At 35.6% G+C, this 14033-nt stretch overlaps 1 protein-coding gene across 4 annotated transcripts in view; it reads right to left on the bottom strand.

Annotated features, from left to right (window-relative positions):
- astn1 (astrotactin 1) overlaps positions 1 to 14033 on the bottom strand; it is a 354343-nt gene that overhangs the window by 292787 nt on the left and 47523 nt on the right. The window lies entirely within an intron of this gene.

Here is a 14033-nt window from a genome sequence, read left to right as displayed (position 1 = left end):
ATAACTCGCGTCATCGTTTTCTTTGAGGTACGTACTTTTTGAACATCGTTAGCATGTACTAATGCACACTTACACACAAAAGGATGTTTAAAAACGTGTATCCCATAATAGGTGCTCTTTAACTCTTGACAATCTATTTCGCCTTTATTATAAATATGATGTGAAAAACAAAAAGTTATTATAGGCATATATAGGCATATATAGCTATATATGAATTTAACGTGAAAAGCGCAGTTGTTGTGGTTACTTGTCATCCATGCAGTTAAGCTTCTCAGTGCTGCCGCTTATTGGTTACATAACACTTCCCTACTATGAGGTTCATAGTCGAATCAGACCTCTCCGAATCGAATCGTTGAATCCTCGACTATAAGAAGTCATCCCTAAACGCGATATTACAGATTAACATAAAACCTCATCAGGAACACATTTGTTATGCAAATGTTTTCTCTTAATTGCCGAGATAACTCGTCAATGTCGGGGAACGGTTAAATGCCCTAATATAATATATAATATAAGTAAGGACTAGTGCCGGATTGATCTAAACCCTGTCTGAGAAACTGCCCCAGAGTGTAATAGTAATTTTCATTTGTCGGAGTTTGAAATTTACAAGAGGAATTTTACATTGTCCTGTATATTAGGATATTTATAAAGGTACAAAACTCTTACAAGGTCTATTTCTGTTAAATAAATTATATCACACAGTAAAAATGTGCAATAAATAGCAAACTACTGCTACAAAACCTAGTCAATAAGACATTATTTTAATGTCAAAATTTTGCTTATATTTGTGACCCATGCTGGCAAAATGAATCCGAATTCGCATTCATCTAATTCCCAGAACAAAACAGAGAAAAGGTTGAACATATATATATATATATATAAATTCCATATTCCAAAACATAATACATATTTTTTATAGAGAATGTGAAAATATAAATAACTAATTGTTGACAATTTTCTCATTCCGACTCATTCTGCCTGCACGGGTCACAGGTATCATAATATAATTATCAAGCAAACAAAGCAGGTGTCCCTTTCTACATGAGTAATTTTCCATGAGTGGGAAGGCCTCATCTCTAACACAGAGGAACTTCACTAAAGTTTTACACTTCTAAAAGACTATGCTTCTTTTATTTAATGATTTATAGTCCTGCAGAAAACAGCGTGCCCACTGTGCATGACCAATTAGTCTGATGGTTGGAACTGTGTGGAAGTCAGAAACCATTTCATTGTTATACCCTGAAATGTTTCTTCCTCACTGAGGCTGTGTTCAGAATTTAGACAAAAAAGTAACAATACAAAGGTTTACAATTCTGTGTTGTCACTTAAAGGCGGAGTCCATGATGTTTGAAAGCCAGTGTTGATATTTGAAATCGCCTAAACAAACACGCCCCTACCCCAATAGAATCTGGACCTTCTGTTGATAGACCCGCCCCACACATACGCAACCCGGCATTTGATTTGATTTGATTGGCTATAAGTGTGTTTTGGTAGTTGGCCCGTCTCCTTTTCCAAACCGTTTTTCAAACATCGTGGACTCCGCCTTTAATATATCAAACTAATCAAAAGATTAGTGCATTAAGATAATTAATCGTTTACTATTTTAAGTCTGATGCAATGATCTTTGTGGTCTATGGGAAAATGTAGCACAGACTAATTTCATGATCTCTCATTTTGATGAGACAGCATGTGCCCTAGACTAAGGGTTTCATTTGAGCTAATAAGGGCTCCAGATGTGAAGATAAGATTATCCTCTTTCCTCTATTATTCATGCAGTTCTGAGCCTTAGGAATCCTGGAGGACCAAACTGAGAATAGAGATTTCATCACAAAGATAGATTAAAAATAACTTCATAAAAATATCTGGAATAAATCTGGATTTAATCTGCACATATCATTTGGCTTCCTGACAGAATCAGTCAAATAAAAATTATTTTATTATAAATTTGTAATAGTACACATAGTACAATAGTACCCAGCTATTGGGTTAAATTAACCAAGAAAATTTTATATTTGAGCCAACGATGGGTTAAAACAACCCAGCATAGGTTAAATTATAACCTAGCGGGTTCGTCCTTTTTGACCCAATTCTGGGTTGAAAATAACCCAGCACATTTTAGTGTGTATAATTTTAAAGCAACACTATGTAGTTTCTAGGGCTGTCAAAATTGCTCAAAAATGACGTTCGAATATTCTCCCTAAAAACGCTTAGGTTACTCACGTAAGTAGTAAATATAGGCGACATACTGTCACATAAAAATGATTGATGGTGACCTTTGACCTGCGAGGGAGGGGTGACCTTTTGACCTGCGAGGGAGGGGCTGACCTTTTGACCTGCGAGGGAGGGGGTGACCTTTGACCGGACCACCCACGTCGTGAACCTTTGACCTCCGGGGAGGGGCTAACCTTTGACCGGACCACCCACGTCGTGAACTTTTGACCGGACCACCCACGTCGTGAACTTTTGACCAGACCTCCCACGTCGCGATGAACTTTCAAACCGACCGCCCACGTTGCTCTAAACTTTTGAACCGTCCTCCAGCGCTGCTCAGAACTTTTGAACCGACAGCCCACGTAGCACTGAACTTTTAACCGGACCGCCCACATTGGGTTGAACTTTTAACCGGACCGCCCACGTCACGTTGACATGTTTACGTCCGGGGTTATCTCCGGGACGCGTTAAATCATGTCCTCCTACGATAAAACAATAAAAAACAGTGTTTACACAAGCGGTCTTCATTAAAACACATTCCAGGCTCCCATCATAATTTATATAAGGTGGGGCCCGATATGTATAATAAAAGCCAGGGAAATCACAGTTACGAAAATCACAAACATGGATAGGCCATGCGGCACGTGCGATACTCCGGTGAGTGAATGGAAAAATATCGTGGACCATCTCGCTATGCCCCCAAAAAAACTTTATCTTTTAACATGCGCCATTTTGGAATGCGTGACATCATTATAAGCTGCCTCTCTACAAATTAGTGTGAAATCCTCTCATTGATTAGTTTCATTAAACACAATTTTTTATGTCAAATGATCAAAGAAATTAAGTGTTCTTTCTTTTCTTTTAAACGTCATCCTGGCTTATAAGGCTATATTCATGGTGAGAATAAGCTGTAATTATATAAAGTAAGATTAGAAAAGATGTTTAAAATGAACTTTCTCTAATAATCTTAGCACTATGTTTGGATACGACTGATTAAAAAACATGTTCAAAAGTATCAACATAATTAAAAAGGTTTCTCACAGCGGCAGATGAAATACAATCTAAAAGAATAAAGAACAATGAATTCTGTCAAGATGAACATTTTGTAGGATTTTCTCTAGAGAGTAAAAATTGATGTGTAATTTTTAATTCTGCATTTTGTATAGATGAACTGATTTTCAAAACAGAAGTTATGTTTTTCAAATAAACTGTTCAATACAAAGATATGGTCTTCTGCCACTTACACAGATCGTAGTCCTTAAAGTTGCATTCCTGAGAGATGCTTCCACTCCGAATCGTAAATCGTTTTGGCAGTGCCCGTGTGAGGGCCGAGATATTTTGTTTTTTAACTAGTAAAGCATGTCCAGTCCTCCTGCGATAGCAGGACAGTGTTTATACAAGGGGCCTGCATTAATGCAGCTCAGCTTGCGTTGCTTTCATCATATTAATAAGTACAGCATAAGTAAAGACAAAAAGACACATATTACAAAACATTACCTGTCTAAAAACTGAGACTTTTAACTTTAGGTTATTAGTATATTAGGTTTAGTATAGTTTTCAGACTTTCAGAAAGAACTCATCAACTTAAAGAATAAAGCACTTATCAATTACATTTATTTTAATCTCAAAAACTCAAGTTTACGTCTAGTATTTATTATTGCACCTGAAATACAAGTACCTGAGACATGCTCACACTCCTTAGCCAAAACACTAAAACTTTTAGTGCTTTTGTATTTAATATAATATGTGACAAATTACCCCATACAAAACAAACAAATTAGATGCATTCATTGAACACAAAATACACACTATTACTTCATTATGTGCTATGATCCCCTCATGCCTCTGTCTCTGTTGTTCTCAGTTAGTAATGTCTATAAGACAGAAGTTAAAAATCAAACTACTTACACATTTAAATTTAAAGTCTATTAAACTCACACTACTCTTTACCCAGAATAACATGTACTTCTTTCGTGGTGACAAAGCGAGGTACATGATTTCTTCAATTTATAAAGTAAACTTTTTATTGTAAAATAATCAAATAAAATAGTAAGTCTAAAGACATAGGCTAACTGATGATCCTTACATATGAAATACCCGCACAAAATCATCTAGGTATATTCTTAAAGCGACGTTGGTATTATAACACCATAATATAAGAATAATAAATCAGTATATACTATAAAGATTCACTTTGCTATCATTTCCAACTAATGTTGATTTATTGAGTTGTACTCAAAACATCTGAACTTCAGTCAGCTTTTTGGGGGGCTGAGCATTAATTTACTTTTTAAAGATTCAAACATCTAGTTGATTTTTAACCCTTACCTATACATGTTGCTTGGCTCACTGTAAACCCGGCATGCTTACCGTTATGTTTACCTTTAAATGACAGAGAATATAATAGCACTTACCCCATAAAAACAAAAAATGTCATCACAGAAAACAGTAACAAACCATCTGGTAAATCGAGTGTTGTAGAACAACGAGTGAAATCTATGTGCTAGTTCAGATTAAAAATACCTCGCTTTATTATATACAGCTCCACAAGGCAAAACAAAGATCTCACGTAGTCCATCATGTTACACCGGCAGTTTGATTATTGTGACCACCCTGTCCTTTAGGGCACTAGGGGCATTATGGGAAATGTAGTCATTTTCACAAGGCGAATCGAACGGTGTATATGTTAAAGGTGCATTGTGTTACTTTTAAAAAAGACAAAAATGCTAAATAATATACATAACTATATTATCAGTGGTGTATAAGGGCCTTACATAATGAACTGAATTGTTTCTATTACCTAAGAACGAGCCATTTTTATCTCCATACACCGCGGGTCCCCTTATACGGAAGTCACCGTCATATCTCTACAGTAGCCCTAAACGTACAAACTGCTCTAAAGAGCACGTTTCTTCCCTACGTAGTCTCAGACGATGACATGTTTGTCGTGCGACAGCTACCATATGGGTTTTAAAATTGAAGAGTGAGTTGTCTGTGGCAATTCACAATCTCACCACTAGATACCGCTAAATTCTACACACACCACCTTTATCTGGCTACTGTTTCCAAGATGCATTACGATCTAAGCCATCGCACTGGGAGAGAGAGTACATAGTGAGACATATTATTTACAATTTTATTTGTTGTTGTTGACACAATTTAATGTAAAGTGGAAGATCTTATTAATTTATAAAAAATAACAGCTTAAAGATAACTATTAGGGCTGAAACTAAAAACCAGCGTATTAGCTGTGTACATCGTGAAACTGATTTTATTTAATGTGTTTTACAAGTTAAGAAAAATTGAAGCGTTCCACATAGGAAGCAAGAAATCCTTTTCCTACGGGTGCATAGAGCGGAGAGGATGATATAGAAAATACCGGGAAAGACCTTTCCCACTGACACTTTAATATTCTATAGCTTCATAACTCACACCGATGACTATGTGATGAGGGGCGTGTGAATTGCTGTGTTTAGAGGGGACGGGTCAGGATTTTTAGGTTACAAATCAGAGCCTGAAACTTGGAGCTCTCACTACTCAGACGACACTCTGGCATGTTCGTTTAGCGGCAAATTTGAAGGCTACTTTCAGGAATTCTCCATTAAATTGTTTAAAGCAAAGTTTTTAACACGGCATAGCTCAACTGTGCAGGATTCAAGGAGTTGCAGACGCTATTTTTGAGGACGGTGCAAGCACGACCGAAAGCTTAACAAAATCAGGGAGAGACTTGTGGACGTACATTGTGTAAAGTTGACGCTGCGGATTCTTGAAAAGAGAGCACAAATGTCACTTGAGCGTGATCACAAACGCAAGACGGCGCACGTGTGCGGTCCTCCAGTTTTTAAAGAAATACTTTCAGAACACTGCAGGAGTGAGCTTGTTAATATTTTTTATGCTGTAATATCTGCAAATGCTGATGTGTGCTTGCCGCAAAATTACTGCGAAACTGATGCCGAGCGTGTAACCAACCTCAAGAAAAAAACTGATGTCGTGAAAAGTCTGGACAAGTCTTTTGATAAGAAGGTTCAAGTGTCTGTTAACGCAGATGAACCGATCAATGTGTTCATCAAAAAAGCTCTAGATGCTTTGTACGAATGTGGCGATGAGGAGTTTGAAATTGCTAACATCCTCCACATGTCTGCATATGTAATAGATGTATGTGTTGCCGTAGCGACAAAGAAGGACCAAACCAATGTGCGTGAAATTGTTGAAGTTGCTGCTGACTTTATGATCGACAAGGGTCTTGGCGCATGCATACACTTTCTATTGTATCTAGACAACATCATAACCTTTGGTGATGATTGAAAACAATGCGAGTTCCTGGGACACCTCGTACACCTGAAAACACATTCACTTTTTTTAACGACCTACCTTTAAACATGGCCTTTTAATTTTTCTTCACCTTCTTTCCATCTATAGGCTGTTTATTGATATGTTCTGGTTTCTGCTCTTAGAAAGTTTATGATAAACGTTTGTGTGTAATGTTCCCGCTTCATTCGGTCATTTGGACAAGTAGAAATCTTGTTCATAAAAAGCGTGACACTTGTTATGTAAAAATAAAAGTGACTTGCATCAGTATGAAAAGCTAAATCCCCATGCATGACCTGACACAAATTTGGTGATTGTGTTATTTAGTGATTTTTACATAGACACGTCAGTTACTTTGCATAAACTATATAACTCTATGAAACTTGTGCTTCAATAACTGAATCATCATTTCAAAACTTATCAGGACCATTTTAAGCACATTACAACATACATTCATTTATTTACCATTCGTAAAACATGCGTAGTTGCAACACTACCATTCAGTTAGACTTTACATTTCTAGACTGTGTTTTTTTCTCAAAGGTTGCTTATATTTACAGACAACACACTACACCCAAGTGTATCTTAACAATGGCAAACAGGAATAACAACGTTTGCAAACAAGTGTAGTTAAGCACTTTGATTTTTGACATAATTTACAGAAAGCAACAGTGAATCATCAAGACGTTGCTAGTTTTTAAGTTTCCGAAAGTATAAATTTTTTACTTATCACACTGGTCCTCGCAAACAAACCAGGAACGTTATTCATCTGAACACTTTCACCAAACCTATGTCTTTGCTGTTTTTAGCTGTATTTATTTAGACAATCTTTTGTTTTCATAGTTTTGATCTGTTCATGTCAACTTTCTTCTGTATATCTTTCTCAGATTTCATAAAAAACATGCATTTACCTTTAAAACCTTCTTAATGTATTTATTACTTATCCGTTATTTGCTATACTGTATGTCATATTTTTGAGTTTACACCATTCATTTTTACAGAAAGTTTCAGAAACTCACATTTACATTGAAATAGTGTTACATTTTACTTTTATTGATCTCCAGGAGTGAGTGCTGGTTTAACAGTGGTAAACTGTTATCATGCCACAATCCTGAAGGTTTATAAGCCAAACAAGAGTCCTTCAACACATCATATTGATTTCGTTTAACTGAAAAACTGTAAAATTATGTACAGACCAGTTCAAATTGTAAAAACAGTAGTAAGAAAACTAATAATGTTTAACTAGTACAATCGTCACTTAAAGTTTTGTCATATGATGATGATATGTTGTTTTATCTTTCAGGTGTTTGTTGAAGTATTTTGGCACAACTGTTTATTCCAATCTTTAATCAGCCATACATGACAAAAGTTTTTTGTTCTTGTTTATTTTAGTTTAACTCATAATGCAAACAGAAATTGTAAGATTTCATGTTTTCAGGATTCAAGTGCACAACACATTGCGATTACTGTCTCAACTCGTTCTCTGATTTATCTAGAATATCTACAAAGTAACGATTGTTAATATCTTCATGCACAGGACTTACCCACAGAGTGTTTGCTCTGGTCTCATAAAAACAACCATTTCACTCAAAACCTATGGCTTCTCTGTCTTAATGTCATCAATTTATTATTTTGTCTACATCATCACCAAAATGTTTCACTATAAGAGTGTGCAAACTGTTTTACCTCGGTCTAGATTTTTATAGAAAGCTTCAGAAAATGTCGGGGTGCTAACATTTACAAGAATGATGAAGCATTTTACCTTTAAATGGTCCAAAGAGTATGCCCTGGTGTACAAGTACTATCTTTGTTGCAACCATCAAGAATATTATGTTCGTAACAAGAATTATATCAAACATATGTTGCGCGTGTTCTAAACGATGATATTGCAGAGAAACTATTCAAAAGAGAACCAACTTTAACGTAATTTTATATGGCCCCTTGATTTTAAAAAACAGCAAGCTGTACCCAGTGTTTCTAACAAACAGTTATAATCACTTCACAAGCCTAAATGTTTAGAAACATAAATCTTTTTGAAGACCTCACACAATAGTGATTTCATCTATCTGGAAAACTTTTAAAAAATATACGCACATGAGCTCAAATAGTAAAATCAGTTGCAAGATATACTATTAATGCTCAACTAGTACATTGTATAAACTGTTAGTTTGTATAAATGACATGTCGCGTTTGTAGGGGTTGATGACATATTTTAGACGCATGTTGTTTATTCTAATCTTTAAACAATTGTGTATGACAAAAGTTGTTCTTACTGAACTGACATTAAGGAACGGTACTGAAATGCTAAAACTAGGTAGATACAACTTCAACACAATATAGATGTTTTTAATCTATTGGTACCGATTTTAAATGTGTCCAAACTATTTCAAACATTACTAAGTTGTAGATGTTTGCATCTTAATTTACAAGGTTTTTAAGAAACAAACACACGTTCCTGTTTTGTCTTGCTCTGTTTCATAGCATTGCAACTACATACTTAGGTACACCGCATTATGTTGAAAGGATTACTAAGTTAAAGCTAAACAATCTTTATTATGCTGTAGACGTATGGCGTATATTTTCTATGGAATTGATGAATTTACAGATTCAAACATTAAATTTTTCCTATATTTACTGTTTCACGGTGAAGGTTTTAGTAAGTAAATCTAAAACACACTTCACTTTGTTGCTGCGTTCCCTTAATCGTCTAGCAACAATTTTCAAGAGATTACCAACATGTATGATGTGCTAACTGTCAGGGGATCTGAGATGTACTTTATTATTTTCTGACGTAATTAAAAAGTTAACTATCTAACACTTACTGCACAATAACTTAAGCGATAAAGAGTTTGACAAATGTTACATAACCTATAGAAACGAAACAAACTGAATTACAAAGTCACTGACATAAAGTTTACACTTACAAAGAAAACAAATCACGCAGATGTTTAAAGTGAAACAAGATTTTATTTCGCAGCAAGTAAAAGAAATACATCATATGTCACCAATGTAGCGTAGAAATGTATACACATCACAACGTTTTTCTCAAGGATGTGAGCATCCGTCGGATCAATAATTTCACAAACAGCAGTCCGATCATTATTTGATATTGTAAAAACGCACACACACACACACACACAAACCACATAGGTAAGAGTTTTCACAGATGCTACAGAGCGCCTTTAGCTTTTTGGCAACAAGTTGCAACAGAAGTATCACGACGTTTGCTTTTATGATCTTGAAACCATCAGTCTGTGGAATCGATCTCGCAAAGTGTATTGAGCAGACTGTTGTTACAGTGCAACCACACTGAGTTGTGAGAAAAGTCAGGGTGCGATACCACAGATCCATGCAGAACTCATCCAGCCATGAGTTGTCAGCAGGCATCGCAGGGGCCTTCTTGAGGGCACAGGTCCATTGGAACATCATCAGGCATTACTGGAGACGTACAAATGGTGTTGTTGTAGGGTGATGGACCTCCATCAGGCTTTGCAGGGGACGCATTGGCACCAGGCATTGGACGGGCCTTCTTGAGGGCACAGGTCCAGCTGTAGGTTCTCTCATCCTCATAATGCTCTGGTGTGGGTAGCGCAAATGTGTTGGTGTAGCAGTAGGAGTTCATCGTTTCTTGAAACTTGTTAAGCGAATACGTTGAATGATCCAAACTTGAACCGTTTTAATGAATGTAATAGGTAGGCGGAGATAGGAGTCCTGGAGTTAGGGACACACCTCTCTGGGTGGAACAACTTCACTTTAAACATCTGCGTGATTTGTTTTCTTTGTAAGTGTAAACTTTATGTCAGTGACTTTGTAATTCAGTTTGTTTCGTTTCTATAGGTTATGTAACATTTGTCAAACTCTTTATCGCTTAAGTTATTGTGCAGTAAGTGTTAGATAGTTAACTTTTTAATTACGTCAGAAAATAATAAAGTACATCTCAGATCCCCTGACAGTTAGCACATCATACATGTTGGTAATCTCTTGAAAATTGTTGCTAGACGATTAAGGGAACGCAGCAACAAAGTGAAGTGTGTTTTAGATTTACTTACTAAAACCTTCACCGTGAAACAGTAAATATAGGAAAAATTTAATGTTTGAATCTGTAAATTCATCAATTCCATAGAAAATATACGCCATACGTCTACAGCATAATAAAGATTGTTTAGCTTTAACTTAGTAATCCTTTCAACATAATGCGGTGTACCTAAGTATGTAGTTGCAATGCTATGAAACAGAGCAAGACAAAACAGGAACGTGTGTTTGTTTCTTAAAAACCTTGTAAATTAAGATGCAAACATCTACAACTTAGTAATGTTTGAAATAGTTTGGACACATTTAAAATCGGTACCAATAGATTAAAAACATCTATATTGTGTTGAAGTTGTATCTACCTAGTTTTAGCATTTCAGTACCGTTCCTTAATGTCAGTTCAGTAAGAACAACTTTTGTCATACACAATTGTTTAAAGATTAGAATAAACAACATGCGTCTAAAATATGTCATCAACCCCTACAAACGCGACATGTCATTTATACAAACTAACAGTTTATACAATGTACTAGTTGAGCATTAATAGTATATCTTGCAACTGATTTTACTATTTGAGCTCATGTGCGTATATTTTTTAAAAGTTTTCCAGATAGATGAAATCACTATTGTGTGAGGTCTTCAAAAAGATTTATGTTTCTAAACATTTAGGCTTGTGAAGTGATTATAACTGTTTGTTAGAAACACTGGGTACAGCTTGCTGTTTTTTAAAATCAAGGGGCCATATAAAATTACGTTAAAGTTGGTTCTCTTTTGAATAGTTTCTCTGCAATATCATCGTTTAGAACACGCGCAACATATGTTTGATATAATTCTTGTTACGAACATAATATTCTTGATGGTTGCAACAAAGATAGTACTTGTACACCAGGGCATACTCTTTGGACCATTTAAAGGTAAAATGCTTCATCATTCTTGTAAATGTTAGCACCCCGACATTTTCTGAAGCTTTCTATAAAAATCTAGACCGAGGTAAAACAGTTTGCACACTCTTATAGTGAAACATTTTGGTGATGATGTAGACAAAATAATAAATTGATGACATTAAGACAGAGAAGCCATAGGTTTTGAGTGAAATGGTTGTTTTTATGAGACCAGAGCAAACACTCTGTGGGTAAGTCCTGTGCATGAAGATATTAACAATCGTTACTTTGTAGATATTCTAGATAAATCAGAGAACGAGTTGAGACAGTAATCGCAATGTGTTGTGCACTTGAATCCTGAAAACATGAAATCTTACAATTTCTGTTTGCATTATGAGTTAAACTAAAATAAACAAGAACAAAAAACTTTTGTCATGTATGGCTGATTAAAGATTGGAATAAACAGTTGTGCCAAAATACTTCAACAAACACCTGAAAGATAAAACAACATATCATCATCATATGACAAAACTTTAAGTGACGATTGTACTAGTTAAACATTATTAGTTTTCTTACTACTGTTTTTACAATTTGAACTGGTCTGTACATAATTTTACAGTTTTTCAGTTAAACGAAATCAATATGATGTGTTGAAGGACTCTTGTTTGGCTTATAAACCTTCAGGATTGTGGCATGATAACAGTTTACCACTGTTAAACCAGCACTCACTCCTGGAGATCAATAAAAGTAAAATGTAACACTATTTCAATGTAAATGTGAGTTTCTGAAACTTTCTGTAAAAATGAATGGTGTAAACTCAAAAATATGACATACAGTATAGCAAATAACGGATAAGTAATAAATACATTAAGAAGGTTTTAAAGGTAAATGCATGTTTTTTATGAAATCTGAGAAAGATATACAGAAGAAAGTTGACATGAACAGATCAAAACTATGAAAACAAAAGATTGTCTAAATAAATACAGCTAAAAACAGCAAAGACATAGGTTTGGTGAAAGTGTTCAGATGAATAACGTTCCTGGTTTGTTTGCGAGGACCAGTGTGATAAGTAAAAAATTTATACTTTCGGAAACTTAAAAACTAGCAACGTCTTGATGATTCACTGTTGCTTTCTGTAAATTATGTCAAAAATCAAAGTGCTTAACTACACTTGTTTGCAAACGTTGTTATTCCTGTTTGCCATTGTTAAGATACACTTGGGTGTAGTGTGTTGTCTGTAAATATAAGCAACCTTTGAGAAAAAAACACAGTCTAGAAATGTAAAGTCTAACTGAATGGTAGTGTTGCAACTACGCATGTTTTACGAATGGTAAATAAATGAATGTATGTTGTAATGTGCTTAAAATGGTCCTGATAAGTTTTGAAATGATGATTCAGTTATTGAAGCACAAGTTTCATAGAGTTATATAGTTTATGCAAAGTAACTGACGTGTCTATGTAAAAATCACTAAATAACACAATCACCAAATTTGTGTCAGGTCATGCATGGGGATTTAGCTTTTCATACTGATGCAAGTCACTTTTATTTTTACATAACAAGTGTCACGCTTTTTATGAACAAGATTTCTACTTGTCCAAATGACCGAATGAAGCGGGAACATTACACACAAACGTTTATCATAAACTTTCTAAGAGCAGAAACCAGAACATATCAATAAACAGCCTATAGATGGAAAGAAGGTGAAGAAAAATTAAAAGGCCATGTTTAAAGGTAGGTCGTTAAAAAAAGTGAATGTGTTTTCAGGTGTACGAGGTGTCCCAGGAACTCGCATTGTTTTCAATCATCACCAAAGGTTATGATGTTGTCTAGATACAATAGAAAGTGTATGCATGCGCCAAGACCCTTGTCGATCATAAAGTCAGCAGCAACTTCAACAATTTCACGCACATTGGTTTGGTCCTTCTTTGTCGCTACGGCAACACATACATCTATTACATATGCAGACATGTGGAGGATGTTAGCAATTTCAAACTCCTCATCGCCACATTCGTACAAAGCATCTAGAGCTTTTTTGATGAACACATTGATCGGTTCATCTGCGTTAACAGACACTTGAACCTTCTTATCAAAAGACTTGTCCAGACTTTTCACGACATCAGTTTTTTTCTTGAGGTTGGTTACACGCTCGGCATCAGTTTCGCAGTAATTTTGCGGCAAGCACACATCAGCATTTGCAGATATTACAGCATAAAAAATATTAACAAGCTCACTCCTGCAGTGTTCTGAAAGTATTTCTTTAAAAACTGGAGGACCGCACACGTGCGCCGTCTTGCGTTTGTGATCACGCTCAAGTGACATTTGTGCTCTCTTTTCAAGAATCCGCAGCGTCAACTTTACACAATGTACGTCCACAAGTCTCTCCCTGATTTTGTTAAGCTTTCGGTCGTGCTTGCACCGTCCTCAAAAATAGCGTCTGCAACTCCTTGAATCCTGCACAGTTGAGCTATGCCGTGTTAAAAACTTTGCTTTAAACAATTTAATGGAGAATTCCTGAAAGTAGCCTTCAAATTTGCCGCTAAACGAACATGCCAGAGTGTCGTCTGAGTAGTGAGAGCTCCAAGTTTCAGGCTCTGATTTGTAAC

Source organism: Paramisgurnus dabryanus, chromosome 6 (genome assembly GCF_030506205.2).
Source record: "Paramisgurnus dabryanus chromosome 6, PD_genome_1.1, whole genome shotgun sequence".
NCBI lineage: Eukaryota > Metazoa > Chordata > Actinopteri > Cypriniformes > Cobitidae > Paramisgurnus > Paramisgurnus dabryanus.
Note: the sequence above shows the minus strand (reverse complement) of the source record. Positions and strands in the feature narration are given on the sequence as shown.